Source organism: Cervus canadensis, chromosome 7 (assembly GCF_019320065.1).
Source record: "Cervus canadensis isolate Bull #8, Minnesota chromosome 7, ASM1932006v1, whole genome shotgun sequence".
In the NCBI taxonomy this organism is placed as follows: Eukaryota; Metazoa; Chordata; class Mammalia; order Artiodactyla; family Cervidae; genus Cervus; species Cervus canadensis.
In genome coordinates, this window is record NC_057392.1 from 74,221,106 (window position 1) to 74,237,799 (window position 16,694).

At 38.8% G+C, this 16,694-nt stretch overlaps 2 protein-coding genes across 5 annotated transcripts in view; one reads left to right on the forward strand and one right to left on the reverse strand.

Annotated features, from left to right (window-relative positions):
- The window catches only part of SERPINI1 (serpin family I member 1), a 74,426-nt gene extending 68,229 nt beyond the window's left edge, over window positions 1-6,197 (reverse strand). The window contains exon 1 of one of the 2 annotated variants that reach the window (XM_043473812.1): window positions 5,717-6,197. The gene's annotated coding sequence lies outside the window, so the exon portion shown is untranslated. Of the gene's footprint in view, window positions 1-5,705 lie in introns of both variants that reach the window. The other variant, XM_043473811.1, reaches the window with a different exon arrangement.
- Window positions 6,198-6,554: 357 nt separating this feature from the next.
- The window catches only part of PDCD10 (programmed cell death 10), a 44,019-nt gene continuing 33,879 nt past the window's right edge, over window positions 6,555-16,694 (forward strand). Inside the window, exon 1 of one of the 3 annotated variants that reach the window (XM_043473814.1) lies at window positions 6,555-6,705. The gene's annotated coding sequence lies outside the window, so the exon portion shown is untranslated. Of the gene's footprint in view, window positions 6,706-7,101; window positions 7,250-16,694 lie in introns of those variants that run through there. The other 2 variants (XM_043473815.1, XM_043473816.1) reach the window with 2 other exon arrangements.

Sequence of the window (16,694 nt, forward strand, 5' to 3'; positions counted from 1 at the left end):
GTCACTGTGCATGAAACTTGCAGCTGAAAGCATTTCTAATTGATACATACTTGCGAACTACTTTTTAAATTGTCAATTAATTTTGGCCACATAATGTAAGTGAAATTTGGTTTTTAAGATAACCCTGGACAAAAGACTTCTTTCTCCTTCAAAATGTTTAATTATATATTAATAATTATTAACTAAATCTGCTGTTATACTAAAAATGAATAGCTATTATTAGGTCTTTATAATTTTGTTACTGACATTTTATTTTTAAAAGAGATTTAGGATAGTTACTACAGGTTACTTAACTGGGAGGCTGGATGTATCTAAAAGGCATTAATTGCTTCAGTGATTTTAAATTGCCTTGTGAAGTACACAACAATTAAATGCTCCAATAACTGATTTAATTCAAGTGAATGGCAAAAATTATACATCATAATACAGTATCTATAGCATACTACTAAAAGGTGAAAAAACAATAAAATTAACTCTTTAAGTTATGTAGGATTAAAAGACCTCAAATAAAACTTAGGTTTCAGAACAAAATTTAGGTTACCAAGAAAAAGACAGAAGCAGTTCAATGGGGGCAAATATCAGAAGTATCCCAGTGAGCTCTTGGAGGTCCATTCAAAAATGCTAAGACACTAACAGAAAAACGAACTATGGGTTGGTAAGTACTCACTGAATTGCCAGATTGTGTTACAGAAATACTTTGTGACACTTGAGTTACTGTTACTGGGAACTTTGGTATATCTGGGAAAAACAATACACTTAGGAAAATGACGTTATTAAGTCAAAGTAAATTCCATCTGCCTTCCTTCCCATACTAAATTATGAGCTGTGGGATCAGAAGGCTTTCCTTTCTTAGCCTGAACCAGAAGAGGGCCTTGAAGCAGTGGCTTGAGCTTGAGGTACCACGCGCACTTGTCCCAGAACTCACCCTCTGCCCCTGCCGGCTCAAAGATGACAAATACTTGCATAATTCAAATTTAATAAGTCTGAGTACCGTCTCCCATTGTAACCATTTCACTGAAAATAGATATTCAAGAGCAATTAAGTTTTAGTTAAGAGAAAGCCCCAGGTTACATTCACTTACTTTAAGTCTACTTCCAGGTGTTAAGGGGAAAAAAGGTCATAAATGTGTGTATATATGTATAGTGAGGAATGTTACTTAAAAATACACCTTGAAGTCAGCACAGTTCTAGAGACAACGAGAGACCACACAAATTCCAAACTGCTTCAAATTAATAAATTTAAAGTATACACACATGCAAAGTTGCCACTAACAGCAATGTTTATTCATTTAGAAATCCAGGAAAAGGCAGTGATATTTATATTTAGCTCGATATAAGTAACTGTTGTGGGCAGAGGGCTGAATTTAGTGTAAAAAGAGATGTCTAAAAAAAATTCATTTTTCTAGTTGTACTTGTTTGTGAAAAACATAAAATGCTTCATTATAGGTTGTCAAAATATAATGACTGTTACTGTTAAACTATATATAAGGCTCTCAAAGTAAATACCAAGGGAAATGAAACGCAGTCTTAATTCTGAAGATAGTATGCATCTGGTGAGGAAGACAGGAACTCAGCTAATTCTATACAAGACACTTTTCTGAGCTAAAGAGTAATGCCTTCAAAACATGAAGATTAATCAATTCTAAGTCAAACTCTATCAGTATGCTAATAAAGGCACATTAAAAAGCAAACAAAAGACAAGTTAAATATCTGCTATTATTAAATTCACTGCTAAAGAACTATTTACAATTAAATTCTCCAGATCTTATAATAATAAAAGGAAAATCACATTTGAATTCTTAATTCTCACACTAATCAGATTGTTTCTGGAAGGTCCAGTACAAAAACAATAAATGCCCAATTCCACATGTGCTTAAACACAATCAATCTGACTTTTTTCAAAAAGAATGATTAAAAAAAATGGAGGAGTAAATTCAATTTTCATAGAATGAAATATGATTTTAATAGATAAGCTTCAACAAAGGTATATCTTATTGAGGTGTGTGGTGGTAAGCCATAGGCTCCTCTGGTTGTAGAAGGCAGATCTTAAGTATGACTAGCAGGAGAGCCCTTTTCCTTACCTGTAATTCCTTGTCTCTGGGATGAATTTAGAAATGGGGGCACATGAAGTTGTAAGTAAATCTTTGCAGCCCAAACAGTCGGAATCAAATCGGGCTCAGGTAACACTTTTGTGAAGACTAAACAGCACAAAGACATTCTCAGAAGGCCTAATGGAGAGTAATTATTCTGTGAGGGCAACTGACTTCTTCATCAAAGTGCAAGATGTCTCAACACATACATTAAAGAAGTCCTGGTCCCAAGTTCTTGAAATAGTAAGTAGTTATAGGGCAACTTCTTTCCGCTGGGCGTGATGTTGGTGCTAAGAGCAAAAGATAGGAAAGGAGCATAGAGTCTCCAGGAGCTAATACTTGTTACTTAAAACACAGTTAACCAAACTTCAAGGGCTAAATGCTGACATTAAACATAAAACTGAAAATAAAACATAAACAAATCTTTTTCCTCTGTATGACAATCTTGATCCTCAAAGCAGTGTTTAACTTCAGAAGATGGCTTTTTTAAAGGTGGCAGGGGCAGGAAGCGAGGGGTATCTTGCTTTAGTGTCCAGTTCACGTACTTCTGTTATTAAGGGGGAAAAACATCAGTTTTTACTTTTTAATATTATATCCAAATAATACTAAGTTTCATGTATAAGTATATACCTGCAGTAGTCTTTCCACTTTGCTTCAATAACCCATGATTATTCAAAATGTAATGAATTCATGTCTATTTGGCTTCAGTTAAAATGATAATGTAGGAAAGTACTGTCTCCCACAATGGGTATAGGCCTCTAGAAATTAATAACTGGGGGGAAAAAAAAGGTCATGAAATCACTTACAGGCATTCAACCAAAAAAAGGGATCAAATCTCTTTTTTCTCTTGCTAAGGGTATGTGTCTCATACAGTTTTCCTCATATCTATCCCCCCTTGTCCTCTATGCCACCTATCTATCCCTGTCCCACATCAAAACCATTTGATCTTGAACCTTTAAATCTTATTCTTTTGTGCTGCATGCAACAGTGAATCCTCCTGTTAGAGAGAAATCCATGCTACTCAATTATTTTTACTCAATAGGCTTAGAGTTAGAATGTTACATAAAAAAAAAGTCCAATATATATTGTAATTTGAAATTAACCAGGTCTTTCAACTAAAGGACACTAATCCCATGAGCATCTTCCACTTGAGAGACATTCTGCATTCTGCTGATTTTTTTCATTTCTCATCCTATACATACTCTGATAGCCATACGCAAATAGTAAAAATAAAGAGCAGAATAATGTGCTTTTAAACCAAGTAATGCTTCACAGAAAACTATAAACTGTCATACGAGGAACTTCTCACCAGTAACATTTAAGAATTCTGAGATTTAATGGGAATACCAATTTAAAATGTGTCAAGAGTTCAAGGTAACAAATACTCAAGTGCCACATACTGCCAATGATTTTCTTCCTTATAAAAACATGGTTTTCTTATTCTCAAATGATACAGAAACCCAATCTCTTGCATTGACACAATAAAAAAGATTCATATCTTGGGAAAAGGTGAAAAATTCTGTTCTTTAATACCAAAGACTCATTCATTCATAATGAGAATTCCTTTTTGATGCTTCAAAGCATCAAGACATATAAATAGTTGGGATTCAAAGTACATCTGAATTTCAACTGTTTTGGTACGTATTTTCTATCTTATTTACTTGATTACTAACTGACTTCCAACCAAACCCTGTCAAAAACATCTTTTGATAAAGACCCTGAAAGAACTTCAGTGCCAGTATTATTCTTAATTATTATTATTACATGGTAGAAAACCCAGTAGACAGCAAGTATTCAGTTTCACAAAATGAATCAGTAGCAAAGCCTGAGACAGAAACTGAGACTCTGATTCAGGATGATCTACTTAATCAGAAATAATAAGGGCAAACACAATCTTTTCCAAGCCTAACTACACCCTAGTACCCATTTTTCCACCTAAAATCTTTTTCAGAGGTCATATCAGCTATATGTAGATTCACAGACTCTCTGGTGATGTAGCAAAGATAAAATACGTTCTTAAGCATGGTTGCGAAGTTTAGTGGCTACTGTTGCCTTTTCTTCCTTCTAAGCTCTTTGTTGCTTCTAATACTTACTTGTTCTACTTGAGTACAATCTAAAAAGACACTGTTTTTCTAAGATGTGTCCCCTATATATCTCTCTAATGTGTGAGAGTATGGGAGGGGCTTTCGGAGTATATACACTGATAAGTCACTGAGGCGCATCAGTGGTAGTAGCACTCAGTAGGATTGAACTTGAAGCCATGAATTCTTTCCAGACATTTCTTTTCAGAAAAGAATTCTGTGTGTGTTACAGAAATAAAATCCAAAAATCATGAGTGAATCAGCAAACCATGGAAACAAAAAAATAGAACGCAATTACTCCATTTTACTGACCCTAGTTTAAAAAAAAAAACACAAACAAACCCAAATTAAAGTATTCAGGCAGACTCTGAAATACACAACTGTCACAAAGAAAGCATTTCAGGGCAAAATGTGCTGCAATATGCTACTATGATTAAAAGCTATGTAATCTGGGGGAACCTCTTTAACAAAAAGAAAAAGAAAAATGAACTGGGCAAATAGCTTTTTACCACCTTTAAAAAAAAAAAAAAAGGCTGTAATTCTGTCATAGTTACACAGAATGGTAACTGGTAGATGGGATTTTCATCTTTATTTAGGATTAAAAACACATTTCCATCTACAGGTATTTAATTATAATCAAACCACACATGGTTTATTCTCCTACTGAGAATAAACTATTATTTTATGATACCATTACGGTGTGTTAAGTCTGAACCCATCATAATGCATAGTAAGGGAAAACACTTAGCACATGATCTCTAAACAGGAAAGATCCTTGCACAGCTCTTCTGGTACTTTTGTTTTTTAAAATGTACAAATCCTACTAGACACAAATGAGAGAATAAGGTGCAGCCGTGAAGTACAACATACGTTCCCACTGTAGGCTGAGTCCTGGTCTTTGTTCCGATATTCTAGAGCCACTGGCAGGGAAAGCTAAGTATCCCTCTATTATAAAAAGCATTTTTACATGATTGCTGGCAAAAGTTATACTTCTGATAGGTTCAGTCATCTTGATTATTCCTGACTGCATTTGCTTATTTAATAGAGATCTCGCAATTCTAGAAACCTGCAGTATAACCACCGAAAACGGGTCCGTAGCAGGACAATCTGATAAAAACAACATAAAGGGTACATAGTGAGGAAGACTGCAAAGTTATTTGACCGGCGAAACAGTTCCGAAGTAATTCTCTATCAATGACAAAATTTTCTGTATTTTACCAGCTACGCACCTACCCAAATATCATCCACCTTGTCCTCAATTAGCAGGGTTTCCTCAATTTAAAATCTCCCAGAACAGTTTAATGGTACAACTCAAATCAAAAACTAACCACGCCCTTAATGCCCTGAGTCAAGCCACCTTTTGCTGCCTTATCCCCCCTTAAACTCCAAAAACGTACATCTTTCACCTAAAAGGGTTTGCACCAGTTCGCTAACCTTAGTCAGAGACTCTTTTTAGCTGTGCCTTGATAAAATTCCTATTGGAAGACGCTTTCTCCTGGGCAGAGCAGATGCCCAGGAGAGGCACCCACGCTTACCTCCCACACACCTGCAACCCCTGGCGGGATGCTGGACCTGAGGCTTCCAAGGACTGCGCTCCGCTCCTGTTCCTGCTCTCTCTCCCGGGAAACTACAGTCCAGGCTGCGCCTTCGGCTGCTACAGGGACCCAAGCTCCGCCTCCCCCTCCTCTAGTTGGCGAATTCAGCAGCTGTTGCTCCTCCCCCTGCTGTTCCGGCTGCTGTCCTGGCTGGAGGCAGCGGGAAGCTGCTGCCCGGGTACCTACGCGTTCCCTCACACTCCTGCAGCTTCTCTGTCGCTTCCCTTCTCTGGTGACCCCCTCTCCCCTCACGCAGTAGCCTGACACTTGGAGCAGCTCCCCGCCCCATCAGGGCACATCCGCGAGTAGCCTAGCCTCAAGCTATCCCTGCCTGACCCGCAGGTCTGAACGCTCGGTGCCCGGCCGCTTTCGGGGAAACTGATTCTTCGGCCAGAGCGCATCCCCACATCTCGCTCTCCCTCCACCCTGGCGATTCCCCAGCGACTTCCCCGCCGCCCGCGAGGCTCAGCCGCCCCACGTTAGCCACTTGAAGCTCTTCCCCCACCCCCGTTCCCTCCTCGCCTCCGCTAGCCCGCCCCCACAATGGGTGAGCCGCCTGCCGGGCCGACCCTGCATCCTGATTGGCGCAGGTGAGAGCTGACCCCTCCCTTCCTCTTCTTTCCGTGCGCTCTCTCTCTTCTTCTCACCTCCTCCCGCAAAGGCAGGGACTCTCCCCCTATTGGCTAAAAGTGTCCCCACCCATCGTCTTCAGTTGCACCGCATAGCCTGACGGGAATTGTAGTCCTGGGTATGCAGGAATTGCCGACGATGCTGGCGACCAGGACTACGAATCCCCATAGGCCCCTGCGCGACTCCGGCTGGGCAGGATTCCGGACAACGCCTGGTTCCTCTCGGGTCCTTCCGGCGTCGCCGGAGTGAATTGATCCGGAGTTGAAGAGGGCTTCAAAGGTGGGAAGTGAAGTCAGTACCTCAGTAACCGGTAAGGTGTGGCTGTTCTGTCCCAGTCCCCGTAGTCCCGCGTGGAGCTGAAGAGGTCTGGGGTCACATAGGGGCCGTGGCTAAGGCACTAGGGCTTGGTTCTGGCAGGCGGAGCGGACGGGGCTGGGAACGGGGCCCTATGGGCGTAAGTGAGGTTACCCTACGCGAGTGGCGTAAAGCGGGTTTGTAAATGCCGCCTGCCCTGCTCGGGCCTGAACGCCTTCAGGAAGTCTCCTGTAGGTGGGGGCGGGAGGGGAAGGGCGAGGTTGGCCTCTGCTGCCCCCGGAGTAGGAAGAGGGCGGATGTGCCTGGGGTGGGGTCCTCTGAAGGTGTGGCTTGGGGCGGGGAGATGAGACTGCTGTTTTCCCCCAGCTTTAGAAGTAGGATAGGGAAGGAGTGGAGGAAGGAAGGGGCACTTGGAGTCGACTCTTGAGGTGACTCGGGTTATGCCCTTTGAGAGAAGAGAACTGTAGAAGGAGCAGTCAAAATGTTGACAGAGATCTACGGATTCAGTTCCAGTTTCATGATGTGGTCCCTCTAAGGAGGTAATTTTGCCCTGAATAGGCAAGTTTAACTTTATAAAGATGTAATTCCTAATATGTATTTACACCTTTGCTGTTTCAAGTTTTCCTAGTGGGATGCTAATGAGGAAACTGAGGGGGTAAATGATGTGCACAAGGTCACACACGTAGGGACAGATCTTCTGACTCTAATCCATTTGTAATCCAGCTTCTAAATCTGAGAGCTGCCGCACCAGAAAGAAAGAGTGGGGAGGTTGGTTGTGTTTTTTGAAGAGGAAGTTGCAAAGTAATGCATTTTAGGTATTTCTAAGAAGCCATCTGTGAATTCCTCAATAAAAGAAGCACTCACTCTAATCTGTTATTGGAAAAATAAGAAGCAATTACGACGTAGCTATTTTTTCCTTGTATTAGAGGTATATTAAGTGATGAATGGTGCTACCGTTTTAAGGGGTAGTTAATGGGACAGGAGATATGGCTCGTCTTTACTCGTGAAAGATACTCCTTTCCCTTTCTACTTTAGGATTGTATTATTATTATTCTCAACTGAGAACAATGGGATTGGGATTCTTCCACAAAACTTATTTTACACTTTTTCAAATAATACAGCAGCAAGAGACAGTTTAGTGTGTTCATTACTAGAAAAGAAGATGCGCTGCATTTTTTGGAGGTAACATGACATTTTTGTTTTTGTTTTTACTTCCTCTCATTTTCTTTTCGTATGTGTGTGTGTAAATAATAACCTCAAGCTTTTGTACATTTTATTTTTCTTACCATCTATGAGTTTTAACTCATCCTTGTTTTATGTTAAAGAATGGAAAAATAGTACATTTATGTTTTGTATTGAGCAGAAAGTAGTGTGCTTGTTCCAGTCTTATCCATTGTTGTGACCAACTATAATTAGTGCATAAATATTAGACAGTTCTTTAGTAGACTTTTAGTAGTACATTCATTGACATTTGTTCCTGATAAGTTTATATATAAGAATCAGGTATCTGTTGATCGCAGGTAATCTGTCATGGCTTACTGTTGTATGCATTGACCATTGAAATATGGCACGTTTGAATGTACTCTGCAGTTATTAAAATTACCCACAATATGTCTAACTTTTGAATGCAAAAACACTTCCTAGGATCAGGAGTACTATTACATTCCTTTTAAAATAAAAATGACTTGTAAAATAAAAGAGAGGTGGAATACTATAGAATAAAGTAAAATCAAGAATAGTTAGCACCATGAGTAAGAAATGTACTGCACAAGGAAGGAAGACCTAACTAAGCAAGTGGAAATTATGTGGAGATAACTGACTCAGTGCTGTGTTAGACGGGTGCGGTAGTTTAAGTAAACCATAAACTGATCATGAGTCAGTGATAGTAAAGAAAGAATGTTAATATATTTTCTATATGGCCACATACAGGCATTTGGTTTGCTGGAGGAAGTGAGAAATGAGTTCTAATTTTTGGCATGCATTTGGAAGGTTGTGGAATGAACTTCTGAACCAAAAGTCAGCAAAATTTGGGAATTAGTAAAATTAATATAACACACTTGTCTAGTGCATGCTAATTTTTGTCCTTGGTTAGATTCTACCACTAACTTTTCTTCATCTCTGAGCGTCATCGTAGTTTTGGCATTTTGTCTGGTCAGTAACAGAATGGTAGGATAATTTTTTTTTGTATTTATCATCTTTCAGTCACATGCTGGAGTACTGTGGTGGTTTACAAAGAGAATAAAGAAAGAAGTTCAGATTGGTTTTAAGTGCAAGATTCTGTAACTAGTAACTGGTGGGATCAAGGCATAATCCAGGTCTTTTTAACTATAGATCTTTTTAATACTTTGAGATAAAGACTCAGTTTCCTTGTTTATTTTTACATGAGAGAAAGACTTAAAATGCCCTAAATATTCAGGTACTTTTACCCTGTTACTCTGTTCAGTGCTAACAGTTTCTCTTTTGTTTCCTGTGTAGCTCTCCAGCCTTATCCCCAGCCTGTCTTGCTTACTGTGCCTTTCAGTTACCACCTGCATAAGCTCTTTCCTGACTTGGGGGCATTTATACCTGTTTCCTCCTCCTGCCTGGACTGCTTCACCTCCCCTTCCCAAGTCTGGCTCTTTTCCACCCCATGGACTGTAGCCCACCAGGCTCCTCTGTCCATGGAGTTCTCCAGGCAAGAATACTGGAATGGGTAGCCATTCCCTTCTCCAGGGGATCTTCCCGTCCTAGGGATTGAACCCGGGTCTCCTGCTTGCCTTGCAGGCAGATTCTACTGTCTGAGCTACCAGGGAAGCCCCAGGTCTGGCCAACTCCTGGTTAACTTTTCAAGTCTCAGTTTAGGTGTCATTTCTCAGGGGAATGTTCCCTGACCTTTGACTCCTCCTTCCCCAGACTGAGTTCCTACTATATATTCACCATACTCTGTACTTCTTTGTAGCATCATCACAATAGGAACTTAATTATTTCTGTGTTTATTTGATAAGTGTCTGTCTCCCTCACTAGACAGTAAGCTTCCTGAGCAGGGCTCTTATCTGTCATGTGCCTTACCTCATTACTTATACAGTGCCCGGCAGAAAGTTAAGTAGTAAGTGATTATTTGCTGAATGTATGAATAAATGTAAGTCCTTTCATGCACAGTGCGTCCAGCACTCTGCAAGGGGCAGAAATACAAAAATGAATAAAGGAGATTTGTTTCCTGCCTTTGGATAAAAAGAGGTTATTGACAGAAGTTGGATACAAATTGTAGAAAGATGTTTGTTCTTTCTTGGAGGTCTGTAAAATCAGGGTAGTTTTCTGTGTGGAAATGGCAAAGGAATCATTTTCTATTACAGCAAAATTTCTGTATAACAGTGTTGTGGAGACCTTATCACTATCCTGCTCTTGCAAGCAACATTCATTATAATAAAATACAGATATGCAAGAAACTAACTTTCTGTGAATTGCATTCTTCCTTGTTAGCTTGTCTGTCCTCAACAAAATTCATGATTTTCCCTTTTCCTTGTTGTTTTGTTTTTTAACACAGTAATCTTCCTTTGAATTTTACCTTTAATATAACTTGCCTTAGACAAGGTGACTATAAAACTGAGTGGTGTTTATTTCAAAGGAGGTTATAGTTTGAGCTTCATGAAAATTGTCACATTTCAGTGGGTTTTAAGGTAATATCTTATTTGCTTTAAACCTTGGTACTTAACGAGAGTAAAACTGTTATTTTCAAAACATGAAGACTAAATTCAGAAATAAATTGTGTTAGGTTTTGGTTCTGAAAACAAATTCTTTGATCCTTCAGAGTACTATAATAATGGTATAGAATAAATTCAGCAGCTCAGAGTTGCTGTAGCCTTGCATGCCTTCATGAATTTACCAACTCACTCTCCCACAAAATATTGTCAAAAAGTGCTTGCTCATATTTGGTCCAGTTTTTTGTTATTAATACAAGTCTCTGATAAATCCTAAACTTAGATTTTTAAGTAAGTCCCTATGTTACTTGAATCAAGGATAATAAAATTCATATTGACCTAGCATACCAATATGTGAAGGATAAAACTGAGGTACTGCTTCTTATATCTTGTTCAATGATTAAGGTTGTTATGATTGGTAACATCATAACATTTTAAGCTAATTCCATGATAAACAATTTTTTCTCCACAATATAAACTGCAGAAGTGATTTAGAAGTTAAATAGTGTGATTGACGGTGTTTATTGCTGCAGTTGAAATGTTACAGAAAGTTGCAGTCTTATTAGAGATTTATATTTTAGCAGTACAAGCACGCGCGCACACACGATGTAAAAAGTGTAAGCACCTTTATTGTAGCAGTTAGAAATAATTTATTGGCAGAAAGGTAAACTGTGTAGTTTGGTGGTCCGTTTTTGTTTGTATGTAGAATTTAGTTTTCTCATTTTAGCTAATTGCATCTTGGATACAATGTAATATTATAATCATATTTTTTAAGGTCATGCTTATGTTTTTTGGTGTGCATAATCTTTTTTTTTAACCACTTAAAAAGTCTTCAAACTCAGTGTCACTCTACAGTTGTCTAGAATCAGGTGTTGCTATTTAAAAAAAAAAGATTTTTCTTTTTCATCAGCTGGCTTATGAATTATTGGGTAACAGTAGTGGAACATATTAAGTAGTAGTCATTACTGTTTACTCAGGCCAGTTCTTTGGAAATAAGTTTACCAGAAAAAGGTAGATTGTATAATAATGATACTATGATTTATTCATTTATCATATATTTGTTAAATATATATTATGTGTAAAATTGCGTTAAATCTTTGTACCAACCCTGTGATGTAGAGGCACTGTTATCCCCAATTTAAGAAAACTAAAGTATAGGGAGGTTAAGTAACTTTCGCAAGGTTACACAACCACTTATTGCTTGGAATTAGGATTTAAATCCATGCTGGTCAAGTTAAGGCACTACATTTTTAATCATGGCAGTAAAAATGATGTTAGTTTTTGAGCATCGATGGAGGGCTCAACTCAGACTAGAGTTCCAGTTACAAAAAGTTGTGTCTTAGATACTAAAGTCAAGGTGGCAGGCAAAAATTACCTATCTTAAAATTTACTCTAAAAGGAACACTTTGCAAGTTACCACATTGGAAACTGACATAGCATTAATAAACATCATTTTTCCTATTGCATTGGGATAGAATTACTTTTCCTTTGAGTGCTGGGTCAAGTATTTAACTTGCTATTCAGAGATCTTTCTGGAAAGGAAATATGTACATTATACTACGAGAATCACAGTGTGATGAGCCTCTCATTTGGGGGACAGCTGTGGCCCTCAGTCCAGTAGTGGGTAGCAGATCCATGACTTTATCGCTTTCATTCAGGGGCTTATATTTGTGGAATGGAATTACAATCACCCAGTATTTCAATAGTTATTTTTCTTTTTGTTTTCTTCAAAAATGAAAAATGTTAAACGTGCCTGTTGAATTTGCATAGGACAAGTATATGTATAGTGTGACACAGGTGTGCTCCCTGGAGTTATGTGAAGTGGCAGCTTGACATGTGTTTCTTTATCATCTCTCTTCCCTACAAGACTGCACACCCTCAAGGGCATCGACTGTATCTAGCTTTTCATCATCGCATCTCCAACACTGCTGCTGATTTAGACTGACTGTGCGGAGTACCAAGCTAGGTACTAGGAAATAGAGAAAGGAATAAAACTTCTCTACATGTTTATAATTTAGTGGATAGTAGGGGGGTGGAAAGACCATTATATGGACATTTGGTCTTTCTGATATATTAAGTCCTTGACCGTGTATCAATTCATTTGATAATTTCGCATCAGAGCCAATAGGAAAGGGGAAAAAATGATAGTTTCTCTGAGTTACCTTCTGGTCCCTGGCACTGAAATACGCCTTTCTGCCTTACTCAGCCATCCTGTCTTCAGGATGAACTGGAAATCTAATGGAGTTTGGAGTCCAGGCAGGACAAAACCCTCAGGTGTTAAACCCTTGCTGCCTTCTTAGACTTCATTATGTTGCTGGAACCAAAGGCCTTTGGGAATGGTAAATGAGTCATACCTAGCCTCCAGAGTGCAACTGCTCCCTATACCAGTTCACATTGTTACAAGGCTGTCTAATTTAATTCCAAAGGATTTTGAATAATGCTGTGGCCTTTTATTCAGGAGTAGACACTTGCAGATGCCTTTATCCGTAATAAAATTGGCATTCTGACAGTATTGTCAAAACTTGAGAGGTTTCTGAGGTCCTCCCTTAATTTTGGTGTTCTTCCTTGAAAAATGAATTACAGTTTTATAAGTGAAGGTCATGGGAGGAATTGTATATATGATACAAACAGATACCATTCTGTCTCCTTCATTTCTTCTTGTGACTAATAGCATTTTTATTTGAGATCACTTGGAGCTAAAGGTGAAGTTAAATGTCATTATCGTGATAGAATCTTGTCCTTATTCTCACTTACTGTTAAACAAATGAGTCAGAGTCCATTTATTAGGTTGGTGCAAAAGTAATTGCAGTTTCATCTGTGAATTGTAAATCGTTATAACTCGGCTAAAATACATCTTTATTAATCAAAATAGGAGCCATTACAATCAACACATTTTTGCCAATGAGAAATAAGTTTGTTTATTCCTGTAGTGTAAAATCCATGCTTTGGGATTCGACAAACTCTTGGAAAGCATTTTCTGCATCCTGTTGGTTATGGAAGCATTTTCTCTGCAAAATGTTGGCGAGATGCTTGAAGAAGTGGTAGTCGGTTGATGAGAGGTCAGGTGAACTTGGCGAATGAGGTAAGGCCCAATTCATTCAACTTCTGAAGTGTTAGTTGTGCAGCGTGTGGTCAGACGTTGTCCTGGATAAGAATTAGGCCCTGTAGACCAATGCTGGCTGCAGGCATTGCGGTTTTCAGTGCATCTCATCAGTTTGCTGAGCATACTTACCAGACGTAATGGTTTCACTGGCATTCAGAATGTCATAGTGGATCGGACACCACCAAACAGTAACCAGGACTTCGGTGCAAGTTTGGCTTTGGGGTGTGTTTCGGAGCTGCTTCTCAGTCCAGCACTAAACTTGTCATCACCACCAGTCGTCATATAAAATCCACTTTTTGTCTCACGTAAAAATCCAATTGAGAAACAGTTTGTTGTTGTTGCATAGAATAAGAGAAGGATGTACTTCAAAGCAATCATTTTTTTTGGTTTGCGGTCAGCTCATGAGGCACCCACTTAACTGGCTTTTTCACCTTCCAGTTTGCTTCTAATACCAAATGACTGTAGAATGGTTGAATGTTGAGTTCTTCAGCAACTTCTTCTGTAGTTGTAAGAGGATCAGCGTCAATGATTGCTCTCAGTTGGTTGTTGTCACCTTCCAATGGCTGGCCACTGTGCTCCTCCTCTTCAAGGTTCTTACCTGCTTTGCAGAACTTCGTGAACCACCACTGCACTGTGTTGTTAGCAGTTCCTGGGCCAAATGCCTTGTTGATGTTGTGAGTTGTCATCGCTGCCTTATGACCCATTTTGAACTCAGATAAGAAAATTGCTTGAATTTGCATTTTGTCTAACATCATTTCCATAGTCCAGAATAAATATAAAATAAACAACAAGTAATGAATCATTAGCAAAAAACATAAAGTGAGAAATGCACATTAAAATGATGTATAGCATAACCACATTTATTAAGAATATATTCCAATATCAAACAGCAAATTTAAACAGTGCAAAACTGCAATTACATTTGTACCAATCTAATATCTGGGGCTAATAATTTTATCAACATTTAAGGGCCTTGTGGCAGTGTTGTGGTGCAAAGAAATTTGATAAAGAAAATACACATTGCATACTGTAGCGAACCTTGGGCAGTAAGGAGTTATTAAGGAAAATGTAAGACTATAAGTGATACAGAGCAGGTGAGCCTGACCCGTGTGATGTGTGTGTGTGTGTTAGTTGCTCAGTTGTGTGTGATTCTTTGCAACTTAGCCCTCCAGGCTCCTCTGTCCATGGAATTCTCCAGGCAAGAATACTGGAGTGGGTAGCTGTCCCCTTCTCCAGGGGATCTTCCCGACCCAGGGACAGAACCCAGTACTACCACATTGCAGGCAGATACTTTACCATCTGATCCACCAGGGAGCCCGTGAGAGCTTAAGTTGAATTTCTAAGGGGTTTTAAAGGAGGGCTTTAGAGTTGTATTAGAGAAATTAAAACTCACAAATACCAATGATAAAGAGAATACAGAGATGTACCTCAAACACTAAATTAGGCAATTAGGCATTATTTAATTCATGAACCACTAGATTAAGAACTTTGTGGGCAAAAGATGAACACATTCAAGGGAACAAATTTGTTTCTTGCCTTCCAACAAATGTTTTCATTTAAATTTTGTTCAGACCAGAATTGAACGAAACTTTAGGCATTCGAATGGGGGGAAAGTAGAGTATTGTCACTGCCAAAGAGATGTGTCTTTTCCCCTGAACTTGTGCAGAAATATCTTAGAAGCTCAAATAGCAGTTGTTGCTATTTTTGTTGTCCCCCTTTCCCATCAGAGGTAGCAAGCCTTTTGATTCTATTCTCTTTTGGTTTTCCTGTATAGATTATCCCCTCTTACGGATTTTTTGGGAAGCTCTTTGACCACATCTTGATTTCACTCTTCTAAAAAGTCTGCTTCTGGGCCACAACTTTCTTTATTAAATTGATCTACGTACATTAAGAGAATAAGAATTTTAACAAAGACTTAGCAAATAATTTTAAAATGCATTTGATGATCACATGTTTTAAGAATTCCTAAACTTTGTAATTTGCTTTGGATGACACCTGTAACTTTTTTGGGGTGGCCCAGGTAATTTATATATGCCTTCATTTTGGCAAGTGGGGAAGAAAAGGTTTTAAAAGGCTATTTTATGTGTCCTTTTTGACATTGTGGTAATCAGTATTGGCCCATCCTTGTACTGTGCAGGGGCAGGACGAGGGTGAGGCAAGCAAAGAGTTTAGTGTACAAAATTCAGGAGGCACTCGCTGTCTGTCCTAGAAGAGCTTAATTTTGTGCTCTAGCCATCTGGTTTGCCTCACACTCATTCCAGTCCTGATGCTGTGTCAGATTCTTAGAATCTTGGATGAAATATCAGTAACTAATAATTTGAATGTTTATTGTATGTCAGATACTGCAATAAGTACATGCATTTTGTACTCTTAATAACGCTGTGATGTGAGTACCTCAGTCAGTATTGCCAGTAAATTTCTCATTGAGTTTAAAAAGAGATTAAGTGATATCACCCATTCAAACTTAAACCTGTTTCAAATCTGAGCACTTACCTTCTACTCTGTGCTATCCATCCGTATGTAGAAAATGTTAGTTACTTGTCCGTTTATGATTTCTGTATTTAGAAACTACTCCCCCCAAATATTCTTACACTGACATGATGCAGTTAGCTTTTTTTTTTATGCAGTTAACTTTTAAAGTACATGAGTCAGAGGTCTTGGTATCAAAAAATGGAAGATCCACAGACTTGTGCTGCTGTATACCCTAGGGCGACCTTGAATCAGAGCCATGTTCCCATTGGCGTTCGTCTCTAAACATTCTGCCTTGAGTCTGGGGTCTTGACTCTCAGTTGAGTGATCGGTGGAGGATGCAGAGAGCAGGGCAGGTGATCCTAGAAGTAGATCACTTGGGCAGATAGAAGACATGGCAGGCAGTTTGGACATGGCAGACGTGTCCCATACAATCGGTTATAGTAGCTCTATAGAATGTATACTTAAAATAAGTCACTGTTTAGTTTCTTAATGTGAATTTCTGGAGACTTTTATTTCTAAATTGTGAGGTTTGGAGATTGGATTTGATAGTGTAGAGGAATATGTGCTAACGGCTGTTTTCGCTTTAAAATTTTATAGTCTTAATGTTTAGGTTTCTTAAATGCATGAGTGTGTGACAACAGTACAGATAAATTTACTGGTGAGAGATTGAGATCTGAAACTGTCTGAATTATGGAAAAAACCTGAGTCTGGATAATTTTTGCCAGCCCTTAC